This window comes from Neopsephotus bourkii, unplaced genomic scaffold, assembly GCF_033783945.1.
Source record: "Neopsephotus bourkii isolate Nb327-2 ecotype Australia unplaced genomic scaffold, CSIRO-AGI_Nbou_v1 NB_1189, whole genome shotgun sequence".
In the NCBI taxonomy this organism is placed as follows: Eukaryota; Metazoa; Chordata; class Aves; order Psittaciformes; family Psittacidae; genus Neopsephotus; species Neopsephotus bourkii.
Window position 1 is genome coordinate 3,527,720 of NW_026901674.1, and position 13,649 is coordinate 3,541,368.

The following is a 13,649-nucleotide window of genomic DNA, read 5'->3' on the forward strand; positions in this document are numbered from 1 at the left end:
TGTCAGCATAACATCAGTGTCAGATGCCTGTATGGGGAAGCATCTGGTCCCTCCTATGTCTCCTGAGCAATCCTGCTCTGTGCAGCAAGAATACTTTGGCAAAGGACCAACCAACAAAGTCTGGCTTTGTTTTACTGAAATCTACTACAATCACTTTGCCTGATTTTGTTTGCCCCAGAGAATTATTTCAGGGTTTCCTAATGTAACTTTTGAGAACTGCAATGGAACAGGGGCTTGATGTTGTGTTTAGCCCTTTACAGCGAGTTTGAGAGGAGTGGGAATTTATTCCTGCTCAAAGCAATCCAAGGTGAAATTGTGGTAAAGGAAGACTCTCCCAATGAGCCTTCCGTGTTGTCCTGGGACTGTCAGAGCTGAAAAGCACATTTAGACATACAATTTTTCATGTGTTCATGTAGTTTTGAGTTAATTTACTGCAGTGTTGCTAGATTGCAGTTGAATTTGGAAAGCCCATTAGCTACGTGCTCTATTTCCAAGCTTCGCAGTGTGTAGTGTAGCTGTTTCACATCCTCTCATTATTTACTCAGTTACTTTTGCACTGCTTTCCTTGAACGTTAGATGATGTGCCAGCTAATCTAAATGCCCAGTTAGCTTTTGATCATTTTATAGTTCTTTTTTTGTCAGAAAGGCCAGGTTGGGGGTTGGAAGTGGATGATCTTAAGGTCCTTTCCAACCCTAACTTTTCTATGATTCTGTATGTTTCGTATGCTACTGTTGCTATCAAGGTTTTAAAACTTAAGTCTAGATTCTAATTTTTGAGGCTGCAGACTCACTTGGCAGACTTGATTATTTCTTTTAACTCTGAGTCACTCTTGCAGGTAATGTGTAAAGAAACTTGTTTCCATGGGCTCTTTCCTAGTTAGATGTTAAGAGTGGGATCAGGAGTTCTGATTCTTCCCTCACAGCTAAATGGCCTGTTTGGTTTAGAAGATCAAAGAAGAGGTCAGTGCCTCCATATGCATGTTTTAAGGTGTAATCCTTATGCACTTAATTTTCCCTTTGTGCTCTCAAAAGACTTAATGGTGAAGCCCTAATCTTTTTTCAGGCACTTTCAGTAGTATTCGATCTCATGTTTAAGTTGTATTTTAATGTTTTGCTCTATAGGAACGAGGTAAACCCGTGCATGAATCTTTTTGTTGGGATGGGGCTTAGGAAATGGGACCATCCAGTTCTGGACTTGCCAACTATTTGTAATCTCAGGATTACCTCTTGAAAATTCACTGTAATAACAAACTCTTAACGCCTGCCACAGCAGGGGATGGAACTTCTGATACCACTGAAGTCCTTGGGTAGTTTAAACTAGTAGTCCTTGGCAGTTTAAACACATGTAGGAGTTGGGATCTGTCTCTTCCCAGTAATTGCAGCAAAAGTCTTAGTGATACTGAAAAATGCAGGACAGGGACCTTCATGGGGAAAACCACAGAATGAGCTCTTACCACATTCATCACATGGATGCACAGTAATTAATTTTTAATCATATTGATTTTAGAAATGCACGAGTAAGGGAGAAGAGTCTTTGACTATCATGTTTTAAAATAATAATAATAATAAAAACTAAACCCAGAAGCTGTAGGAACAATTGTGGGGCATTAAAGAGAGAAAATACTCATTTGTAGCTGCTTATGAACCCCATTTTCCTTGGCAATATGCTCCCTGTCAGGTACTGCCTTATTTGCTTGTTAAGAGCGACTGCCCCATAATAGATACAAAGGTGCTTTACACTACTACTACTAACCAAAAGTTACTCAAATGGAAATGTATTTCTCACAGCATCTCAATGCTTATGGTGTTTATTTCAATACCTCGATGTTTCTAATACAGTATACCTAAATCCACACAATTCTAATCTTTGAATTGCTCTTTTGCAAAGTTCACTGCCCCATTGACGTGTCTTTGTAGTGTCTGGTTTTGATTTGGTTTTTAGAAGAAAACTTGAGAGGTGCAGGAATCAAAGGATTTTTCCTATTACCTGTATTTTCCAGTGAAAGAGCAATCAAAGTAAAGCCATGCAAGATGTCTGTAGTTGCAGCATGTGTATATGTGGAGAAGGTTATTTTGCTTCTGTTGATATTCTCACTGATCAGATTTACCTTATGAAATAAGTGACTTTTTCTCTACATGGCATAGAACAAATCACACAGGAAAAGAACTTGAGTTTCCAATAGGTAACTCTTGCATTCCAGGAACGACTGCAAACATTGCGTTGAACCTCAGACTGTGAGCGCGTACTCAGAGTTGCTTGATGTAGAGATTAAAGGTAGGATCTACTCCTGTTCGTAGAACTTACACTGAAGGTCTGAGCACAGAAAGCAAGCAAGAGAAATTTTGTGCCTGATTGCATGCCTTAAACTCTACCCTGTTGTGTGTTTCTCAGCTAAAAATTAAAATATCCTACAAATACACCAAATCTGTGCATTGGCAGTTGTTTTATGTTTGAACACAGTTGGGGAGAAGATTGCTTCGTATCCCAGTTATCCCATTTTCTGCTTTCAGTCCCTGTTAACACAGTTGCTCATATTCTGTCATAGTGTGTTTTTTCTCTTGGAAGATGGGATGACACACAGTCGGTTTCACTTCTGAGCGAGCTGTTGTCAGAACAAATTGCAGAAAGTCACTTGAACAACAGAAGATGCTTCTTGTACCTTCTTCATCTCCTCCCATTTCTTTGTGCCTGTGCATTTCTTCCACCGTGCTTGCTTCAAGTTGATACAGAGATGGAGGGTTTGAAAAACTATAGTGAGGGAGAAAGAAATTGGTTTGAATATTCATGTTTGGATAACAGTTTGGAATGTGCTTATATTCTTACTGAAGATTCAGATTGGTTTCAAGTGGGCAGTGTTTGCATTTGAGCTAAAGAAGGTCACCGATGCAGAGAGAGGTCCCAGATCATTCTGTGATGCTATGGCTGTGGTTCAAAGCTGGCCATGGATAAATTCCCCCTTTTATAAACTGTTTATAACTTTTTTCATCCTAAACCAGCACAGCAAGCATGAGAGTCACCTCGTTTTGCCAAACCTCTGTCCCTGACCCACCAGAACGCTTGTTTATGTGACTGTGTTCATTTACCCATCCCAGAGGCAGTCCCTCTTGCAAGTCCAACACAGCTTACGTCCGAGGGCTCTTTTGGCAGAGGCACAGCTAAAACCAAGCTGTGGGCCACCCTTTATCAAAGGCTCTGCGTGACCATGCAGTCATGCCATGCGAGCTACTTCTTATGGCTCCAGTTGAGGAGCTGGGGTATAATGAGGTGAAAGATGCTTTTCATCAGCGCTGAATCGGTGGGACAGATCTATTTCAGTCGGGTTAAAAGCAGCCGGTGGGAAGGGGCTTGGGATGGGGGAGTGCGGAGAAACTGGGAAAGGCATTTTGCAGGATGTGGCTCTCTCCGGAGAAGCGAAGTGATTGCCAAATTTAATAGCACCCTCTCCTGGTTCTTGGCAGAACAACAGGTAGGGATGTGGATCTTGGAGTGAGGCTGCACGTACGGAGAGGTCCTAACTGCTTGTTTCCTCAAATGCAATGGACTTGGTGAAGTTTCTGTGAGCAATAAAGGCAGCTAAGGTAAAATACTGTGCTAAAATGCTAAAAGGGCTCGCTTTTCATTGAGGCAGGTGTTGTTTTAACCAAAACTTGAGGGGACCACTGTGTATAAGAAAACTGATCAAAGTTGCTTGGAAAGCTTGCACCATAGAGCAGATGATGCTCTCAACTTCCTGAACATTCTTCATGCTGCGAAACACCAGAGCAGGGCCAGCAGTTATCCCTTCCCCCTCTACTGCTCCTGCCTTGGGCTCTGAATCACTCAGAGACAGGACATTTCCTAAAGGAAGCAGTGATGAAGCTGAGCATCGTAACCCAGGCTCCAGCAACAGATGCTGTTACACTGTGTTGCTACCACAGTGTCCTATTGCTTTAGTTGTCAGGAAGTGACATGCCTGAAAGCCAAAAGCGTTGCTTGTCTGCATTCCCATGTTACTCTTTGGCCTTATAAAGCTTGTTTCACTTCACACACACGTGTAAATCAGGAAAGAAAGGTTGGTGTCACCCACTGCTCATGTGCAGGGCAAACACTGAAACTGCCATCAGTGGCATGTCCTGAAGTGCTTTCTCTTTGCCATCCATATGCATTTCAAGCAGAGTCTGGCAGTTTGCTTCCTCACTGGAGCCCGGCTGCAGCAGCCCCTCAGTGTGTGCTTTCCCAAAGGAATCCAGGCCTGTCTGTGAGCTGTTCTGCCTGGACAGACCCAGGGGGAATCATGGTGGTCAGCAGGGCTCCAGCGGATGGAGGTGCCAGTGGGTGGTTCAGCAGGCAGGAGCAGAATAGAAGCTGTATCAGCGCTAACAAATGTGGTTTCTGTGTTTATCAGGCCTGTCTCTGCTGCCTCCGGGACATGAGCCTTTGATTAGATAAGTTTGAAGTGTTTTTCCATGTCATCAATGAGAAGAGGTGGGAACTTGAAATATTTGAACAAGTTACACTAACAATTGCAGCACTAAAGCTCTCCCAGTGTTACAAGAAATATATTAACTTGGAGGTAAGTTAAAGCCTGGGGTTCTTTTTCAAGCAGAACAGCCTGACACAAATTGTTCTCAGTTCCTGTTCTGTATTTACTGCCTTGAACGTTTTTCCATGGTTGATAGTAGCTTTAGACATCCTTTCACTTCCACAGGACACACAACATAAAAATGTCCATTTTGCGTATCTGAAATGCTGCAGAGACGGACCGGACAGCAAAGAGGGGGGAGGACAAGCTTGATGCCCCTCTTTTAGCCTGCAAAGAGGTAAAGAATGATATGAAACCCCCAAAACGGAAGGACAAAAGGCAACGCTGCCTCAGTACATGACCAAATCACAGGGGCAGAGTGCTGGTGTTTCCTGCAGGAGCAAGTCCCTCTCTCAATGAAAGGGAGACCCATTCATGCACTGTTCTGTTGGCCACTATTAAAACCCAGGATTCTCAACATCCCACCCAGACTACTTGGGAAATCCACAGAGAAGACCTCTTGGATTATAACTACAATCTACCATGTAATGAAGACAATCAGGCTCAGGGAACACCTCCAACTGCTGCTCACTCCACATCTTTAACATCATTTCTTGTTAAGGAGGTATGGAATTACCATTTTATTAGAGCAAAGCTTTCATCCTGAAGTCAGAGGAGGAAGAGCTGTGTCTTTCATCCTTTCTCCCCACCCACTTCCTTTGCTACTGCAAAGGAATAAGTGAACTCTTCGTGATCTTTCAAAGGTTTCATCTCCCAGGCTGCTCAATAGATTACCAGCAGTGTCCTGGCTAACAGATGGCTGGAAGTGACAGCAGTGCTGTAAAGTGTTAAGTAAGTAAATTATTCCCATCTCAGGATTGGTCTCACTCACAGCACTCTGTAGCTTTAAAGCATTTTCCATCCACTCAGATGAATATTTGTGTATCAGTTACGGAACATGAACAAAATCTCTCTGAACCCAAATTTCCAACCTCAAGGCGGCTTGTTATTTTTGGAGTCATCCTCAGGCCCTGGGCAAAGGCTGAAGGGAAATCTTATCCTTTGTAGTTGGGCCAAAAACACTGTAAACTTAAAGATGAACTGTCTTTTGCTGAGCTCAAGATTAGGCAAGGGACCAGCCTCTCCCTAAGCCACTTGCAGCAGCGAAACTACTGAGCGTGGCGATTCCTTGGTAATTGTTTGTGTTTGTGATTTGGACTCCTTGCTCTGGTTTGCTGAAAAAACCCCTTTCATGTGCAACTGTGGAATGTTCTGCGAGGGGAGAGCTGCCAAAACCTGAATCAGGCTTTTCTTCTTCTTCTTTCATTTCTGCCATGCACACACTTCAGATGAGAGGCTACGAGTTAGGAAAACAGAACTTGGAAGTGATGAGGCTTTTTGAGGGCTCAGCATCTTCAAAGAGGGATGCCCAAGGAGGTGGTGACCCCAGACAGACCCCAGTGGGGTGGATGGAAAGGGAAAGCTGCAGAGCTGAGTGCTGCCAGGGGAGCTTATGCTCAAGGTTACACCCTGAGGTTTAGCTAAACTTGGGTATGTAACTGGTGTCACAGCAAAGCACTCAAACTGGGCAGGAAAGGAGGGAATGGGGGAGATCTGTGCACCAGAGGGTCTTTAGAAAGGTCTTTATAGTGTGCTAAATAAGGCTGAGATAGCCCAAGCAGTGACCAAAGTGACACAAATGAAGAATAAAGGGTTTTAGTCTGCATTCAGTCCAGTTTCAGTTCTGGTCCCATGTGGAATGACTGTTAGAGCAGGGCTGCTGTAGCTATACGATGGAAACCATTATTCACCTCGCCATCATTTCTTCATTTGCCCATGGATTTGTTCAGCTGGGAGCTGAGGTCTTCAGAAGCATGACGTGGCTCTGGCCTGCCAGCTTCAATATTACTTATGTGGAAGCAATCTCCTACTAAGCAGCATTTTGCTTCAAGGCACATCTTGCTTCACCAGGTTGGAGATTAATGGATGTCTGGACTACAGCAGAACAAAGCACCCACTTCCAAAAGGATGTTCAGTGTTCACATCCACCCTCTTTTCATGGTCTTTGTCCTGCTCTTTCCCCTTTCCAACTTTACACAGGCATAAATCACACCAGGATTATTGCTTTTTTTCCTCCTTTGTATTTTCCTTCAAAGCTCATAAATGCAGTGGGCAGTGGCTGTTGTACCTCTGGAGGGCTGATGGATCACAAACCCTCCTGCAGGCATTGGGAGAGGCTGGCCAAGGCAGTGGTGGAGTGTTCACACACCGTGTAGATGAGGCCCACAGTGACATGGTTCAGTGGTGGCCTTGGCAGTGCTGGGGTAAGGGCTGGACTTGATGATGCAAAGGTCTTTCCCAACCCAGCTGATCCAGTTCTATATATACCCTACAAACACCACCAGGTTTCATCAACAGGAAAAAAACAGGGATGGGAAAAATAAGTAATTGTTACCGAGCTTTCAAAGAAAACCCCAAGGAATATCATGGCTCACAGCAGCGTGAGCATCACTGTTCTCACTGTAAAGCATGTTACAACATGTAGCCTGTTCCGTAACATATTCCATTTTTTTCCCCTAACCCTTAGATGCATTCCACAGTTCTGGTGCATTCAGGCACCTCTACAGGAGCCAGCAGTGGGGATTTTGCCAGCAACCCCAGTCTCTCAGAATCACTGGTTTGTGTTGGAAGGGACCATCCAGTCCCAACCCCCTGCCACGGGCAGGGACACCTTCCACTAGAGCAGCTTGCTCCAAGCCCCAGAACGTGCACATGGCAACGTGGAGCATGAACAGGGGAATGCAGGGGGAAGTTCCAGTACCCTTCACCAGGGTATGGCCGTTTTTTTCTACTTTGCAATATATAGAAGCCATATAGAAAAGTTGTTTGTACAAAACAGGCCTTCAGAGATCCATAAGAACATGGTCAAAGCAGGAGAATCGCTGGGCAGGGGGTTGGATAAGCTTTAAGGTCCCTTCTAACACAAACCTGTTTGTGATTCTATGATCTGTACAGCCATCCGTTTCTGTATTATTGCATGCATGTATGTATCACACCCTCAAATCTAAAAGGATGCCCCACATACGATCATTGCTCATCAGGCTCATTTAGCTCATCAAAGACACTTGATTCAAACTGGGCTGTGCTGAACCTCGGTCATCGCTGAGAAAAGCCACCGTTGAAGATGGGAATCCCCAGCAGAGCCTCTCCACTGTTAACTGGACCTCTGGTTGACCTCCAGCACAAGAGGAACACTGTCCCACGAGCGGAAGATACTGGTCAGAGCCTCAACAATGTGGGAGGCTTCGCAGCAAGCTTGTGAATCGCTGCTTGTGCTGGTGGAATGGGATGGGATGGATCAGGCACATGGGGCTGGCGAAGAGGCTGCTGCTTGAGAGGAGAGCTTGAGAACAGAAGGGATTTTCCCTGTGGGTGATTTTTGTTTAGTTTTGGTTTATTCTCTGCCAACAAGAGTAGAAATGGAAGTTTCAGCCTATCCCTGTTGTAGCTGTGCCTGTAGAGATGGAGCAACAGCAGAAGTGCATTGGGGTGTACCTCCCAGCAAACCATTTCTGGGAGCCTGGGAATGCTGCAGGTGGGCACTTCAGTTTGCTAGGTGTGCTTCCCAAACGCCTGTCCCAGCGAGGCTGTGATCCCATTCACTTCTATAGGTAACAGTGCTAATTTGAAGTGATTTAATCAGGTGACAGCTTCTGCTGCAGGGTTCATTATATTAACACCATTCATCAGTTTGTGTGCTGGGGCCCTGTCTTGAGTGTCTGTTGTAATTGATGGAAGGCAGAGATGCAGTCCCCACCCTTACATTAATCCTGGGATTTCCGAAGGATTTAACAATAGCTGGAGCAGCCGCTGGAGCCAGGGAGGGATCTCGGTAAATGCTCCCTAGGCCCTGCTGCAGGATGGAAGGTGGGATCGTCTTGGGAAGCTAGCAGGAGAACACCGGGATCACCGTGACACTGGCTGGTGAGCAACGGGAAAAACCGGGAAATCCCGGAATCCAGCGCCTCTTCCCCACCTCGTCGCGGCCGGCAGGGGACGCTCTAGCCCGTATCCTTTGGAATGCTGGCGGTCCCTTTGGGATGTGGGGAGGGACCAGTTGGGGGAATATTGGTCACTTTGGGGAGGAGCAAGTGTGGGGAACCGGAGGGGTGAGGGGATGGAAAGGGACGGCCTCATCTAACGTGGTGTTATGGTGGCTGTGCACGGAGCCAGACAGCGCTGATGGGGACCCTGTGTGTCTGTGGTGGTGAGAACAGAGAGGGTGGGAGTCCCTCACTTCAAGGCCAGGTTGGACACAGGGGCTTGGAGCAAGCTGCTCTAGTGGAAGGTGTCCCTGCCTGTGGCAGGGGTTGGAGCTGGATGAGCTTTAAGGTCCCTTCCAACCCAAACCAGTCTGTGGCTGCGTGTACAGCCGGCCATTCATATGTTTCTATGTGCATATGTGTATCTGGAGACCGATTCCCCCAGCATTTGAAAACACCAAGTGGGGCGCTGCATCCTTGCCTGCCTCTGCATCACAGCACTGCTGCTCAGCCTCGGGGCATGGATGCCTTGCTTAGTGCTGGCTGTCCTGTCCGCAGATGATGCCTGAAAGTGCTTTCAGCCCTGTGAGTTGCAGGCAGAGCTTCACCACACACTGACCTGGACAGTGGAGTGTCCACAGAGGCTGCTTGTGCGGGGAAGGGGCTATAGTTGGGCATGCCGAAGCTCCTCATCCTGTTTGAGGTAGGAAACACCTCCCTGTGTCCCCATTTCAAGGCTTGTAGCCGGTAGGACCCCGCAGTGCCAGCTGAGGCCGCAAGAGACAAGGGAAGGTGATGCAGCAGCGCAGGGAATGGAAGCAGTACACACAGACTGGGTATGCCTGTGTGCAGGTGTTATCCATCAGTCTCACAGGCATCAAACAGAACAGGAGCCACACGGGTTTGTGGAGCTGCCTTATTTTTAACACTCCTTTGCTCACTTCAAATTGCCTTCTTATTGCTCCTTCTTTACCGGATGATTTAGCACAGGGGATCTTCCACTTGCCATGGAAAACTCTATGGAGTTTTTAGGATCTCCTGGGAAATGAAGAGAGGTAACAGCCCTAAGGGTCTTGTCACTGACATAGAAACACAACCCGTACCTTCCTCTAATGCCTTTTCCAGCCTAGTTGGTTCTATGTTTTCCAGCAGCATTGTCCCATTTGTTGTGGCCACCATGGGAGCAGTCCTAGGGAAAGCAGCCTGGGCTTTCAATGGTGCTCTTGGCTCTCCTCTGCCTGTGATAGCTTTGGTGGCACTGATGAAAGCTGCCATCGTGGATGGGCTTTTCATTGACTCACAAATACGGTCCTAGAGTGGAGCGTGCCCTGTGTTAGCTTCTCTCTGAAAAGAGATGGGCTGCAGATAGAGCTGTTCCCAGAAAGCGCAGGTGATCGGAGTACCAGGCACTCACTGCATGGGGCAAAGGGCATCCCTGGTTATTGACTGTTATCACTGATGGGACCTGAGCATCAGCACTTATCTCTCTGCTTTCTTCTTCATACAAGCTGTTTCCATGGCTGGGGTGGAGAGTTAAAGCTGAGCTCATGTACTGTCCTCTTCTTTGCTACCATTTCTACAGGTGCTTTGGGCAACTCGACACTGGTTGTGAGAGCGGCAGAGGCTGAGGTGGGGAGAAGAGCAGCTCGTTTGTCTCTGTGTGAGGAGAAAGGAAAGAGGAGGCAGGGAGGATGGAGAAATCCATGGGAAGAGAGCAGGTGGGAGCAAGGAATGTGATGTGTTCATATCCAGACTTGGCAGCAGCCTTGGCAGCATGCGAGGGTCAGGACAAGTCAGGTTAATGCCATTGAAGGAGGGAATCAGAGCATCCGTGAGCCAGTGAGACAGAAATCACCCCTGTTTTGGGGCTATTATGTACTTCCCCAAACAGAGCTGAAGACACAGGATCCCAGAGGTACAACTTCACCTTCCCCCCTCCTTTGGTTGTATATTGCTGATATCACTCGGTGCAGCTGATAAACCTGTCAGCTCTTCATTGCCCTCATGCTTTTGCAGCACCTGATGAGGGCAGTGGCAGAAATGCAGTCATCCTGAGCCTGTTGAGGTACCCAAATGGATGCGGGACACTGACAAAGTTACTGACACTGTGCTTCAGCGTGGTTCATCATAGCATGGTTAGGGCTGGAAAGGACCTTCAGGTAGTCTGCACACAGTTTGTAGCTCAATGCTGGTCTCCAGGTATAGAACACCAACACAATCAATGTATTTGGTGGAGCAGCTCGGACCAGACCTATACCTGTGACAAGCAGTCACCTTGTTTATGACTTTTAATACAACTTCTGCTCTGTTTTTCCTCTACCCTGCATTTTACTCAGCTGTAGGTTTGCTAATGCCTCCTGGTGCTTTAGGAGTTGCCATGGGATGAAGGTGGGTAGAAGATGGAGCGCTTTGGGCTTGTGGAATAAGCACATTAGCTTAATGCATCTGAAACACACGGCAGCGTTAGCGCTCTTAAGTGTCTGCCTTTAGCTTCCAGAATAACCCCCTGCTGCTTTTATACCTTTTAGAGCACTTTTTGTGAAGATGCACAATGTGAACGTGCTACAAAACTGACACGAGGGTCCACCGGTTCAGGTGAATTTGTCCTTAACACAGAGCAGAGACAAGGACATCCCATGCCCAGTGCTGCTGTCCCCGAGGGATCAGCACTCTCTCCATGTGCTTTCCCTGCCCGTGGCAGGGGGTTGGGACTGGATGAGCTTTAAGGTCCCCTCCAACCCAAACCATTCTGTGGTTCTGTGTTCAGTCTCCCAGCCAGGAAGCTTGGAAACCTGTCTTCAAACACAGGAAAAGAAACAAAGGAAGAAAAGCCCTGAGAGCCTTTGTCAGGGGCACACGGTGTCAAACCTCCCAGCCTCAGAGGTGCTCTATCCTGTGGCACAAAGGGTCTGTACTGCAGAACCAGAGCTGCTTTATCCTGCCTGCCCCACTTGAGATGCTGGCATGGGAAAGCCCGTGCAAGAGGATAGCAGGGGGTAAATCAGAGCATTCATCACACACCCCCACAGCATCGCTCCTGGGTCAGCTTCGCATGCACTGAGAAATGGGTCTTCTCCTGTAGCTCTGCTCTGAGTTGCACTTCCCCTCCCCAGAGTGAAGGAGTTGCATTTATTAGGTCCTTCTTTGCCTTGGAAGGAGGAGGAGGAGGTGATGTTTTTCTTCTCCACTGGGAGCAATGGGAGGAAGCATGGCAAAGCCTTTTCCAAACACTCTGTGGTGTTACCCAAGTGCTGGGCGATTTGTTCTTTGAGTGAAAGTCACACATATTCCTTGTTTTATGTTCTCTAGTCTAAAAAGACTTTCCCTGTTTTCCTCTATCCCATCACTTCCGGAAGCCTCCACTTCCACTGGCCTTGCTTCACAGCCACACTGGACCAACATCGATGAGACTTAACAATGAAACTTCCATAAAGCTTCCTTTTATCATGAGGCTGTAGAAATCAGGATCATTATCTGTCTGAGGAATACATTAATCATAGAATCATGGAACAGTTAGGGTTGGAAAGGACCTTAAGATCATCTGGTTCCAGCCACCCTGCCATGGGCAGGGACACCTCACACTGAATCATCTCACCCAAGGCTCTGTCCAACCTGGCCTTGGACACCGCCAGGGATGGAGCATTCACAGCTCCCCATGGCAAGGGAATGATACAAGGGTAATGATACAACACCCATAATTCCCACTTTTAAACAATGTCCTACAGATACGACAGCATCCCTAACACTGCTGGGTTTTGACAGCATCTGGGATAAGACATTTTTATCATATGAGCATAAGCTTTAATTGCTCCTTTTAAGGCCAGGTTGCACAGGGCTTGGAGCAACTTGCTCTAGGGGAAGGTGTCCCTGCCCATGGCAGGGGTTGGAACTGGATGAGCTTTGAGGTCCCCTCCAACCCAAACCGTTCTGGGATTCTATGATTTATCCATCTCTTATTTAACATCCACTTCTAACGCTCTTCCTCCTGAACTCTAAACATCCCTAATCCCTGTCCTGTACTCTGATCCGCAGTCAATTTAAAAGAGAATCAGAAGCACCGAGAGATACAGATGTAATTATGGCTCAACCCAGTCGGTGAAGGTTTGCTGCAGGCTTAAAGCTGGTGATTGTGACAAGAATCTCACTATCAGGGCCAGGAGTCTTGGTGAAAATCCGACAGTAAACACATTGCATGAGGCAAGCATTGGCATCTGCAAATGGGTGCCATCTGCTGCTGCTTTGAGAGTATGAGACACCTAAGAAAGGGAAAGAGATGCGTGGAATTCGGTCAGATCACAAGACTGTGAGTGAGGTCAGGGGTTTGATTACCAAGTAAAATGGTGTATAGGTTCACCCCACTCACACGGCTTCTGTTTGCAAGTGAAAGGGAGATACTTGCAATAGACACAAAGCCATCGCATCCAGGTTTGGGGAGGTCTGGATGCAGAGGCAGTGATACAGCCCAGCTTCTTTTTAGGGCTAGACCAAAGTCATTTCTAAATGAGGAACCAAGTAACCTCAGAAGCCAATGATTTTGACTCAACCTTTTGCAATTCTACTTCTGCTCCCACCCTGAACCACTCATTACTGGGCAAGGAACAACTCATTGCTTCTATTTTCATGACAGCTTTGCTCCCATAGTTACTAGGAAATCCTGTTCATCTCCTTGGTCAGTAGGTAATGGGTTTGGTGAGCTCACTTCTTACACTTCCCACCTCTGCCACTGCTTCAGGCTCCTCGGTTGCCACAGGAGCTTCAGCACTGCTTGGCTCCCCTGCAGTCCCATCCAGCTCTGGTTTACTGAGCCTTTGGAGCTACCTTCCCCATCTCTGTTCTGATGTGTTACCAACCTGCACCTCCCGTGGTTTATAACTTAAAGGCTGTACTTTAATACTGGAGTATTAAATGGAGTGACACTGGAGTGCTCCTGGTGCAAGGCTGATGGTTTTACGTGGTAGCTCAGAGAGGTCTGCTGAGCTGTGGGCTGTCACTGCAGGACTGTTGCTGGTCCTCAGGCAGACCTGGCTTGTTTACAGTACAGGGCAGTGTGCTGCAGCAGTGACATCCCTCTAACAGCAAGGAAGAAGGGGTGATGGAGTTAACC

The 13,649-nt window shown here is 47.0% G+C and overlaps 1 long non-coding RNA gene across 1 annotated transcript; it reads left to right on the plus strand.

The window, feature by feature from the left end:
• Window positions 1-3,618: 3,618 nt before the first annotated feature.
• On the plus strand, window positions 3,619-7,766 carry LOC133218091 (uncharacterized). Its single transcript, XR_009727050.1, has 4 exons — window positions 3,619-4,553; window positions 4,689-4,800; window positions 4,901-5,127; window positions 7,604-7,766. It is a non-coding gene; the product is annotated as an uncharacterized LOC133218091 (long non-coding RNA).
• The last annotated feature ends 5,883 nt before the right edge of the window (window positions 7,767-13,649 follow it).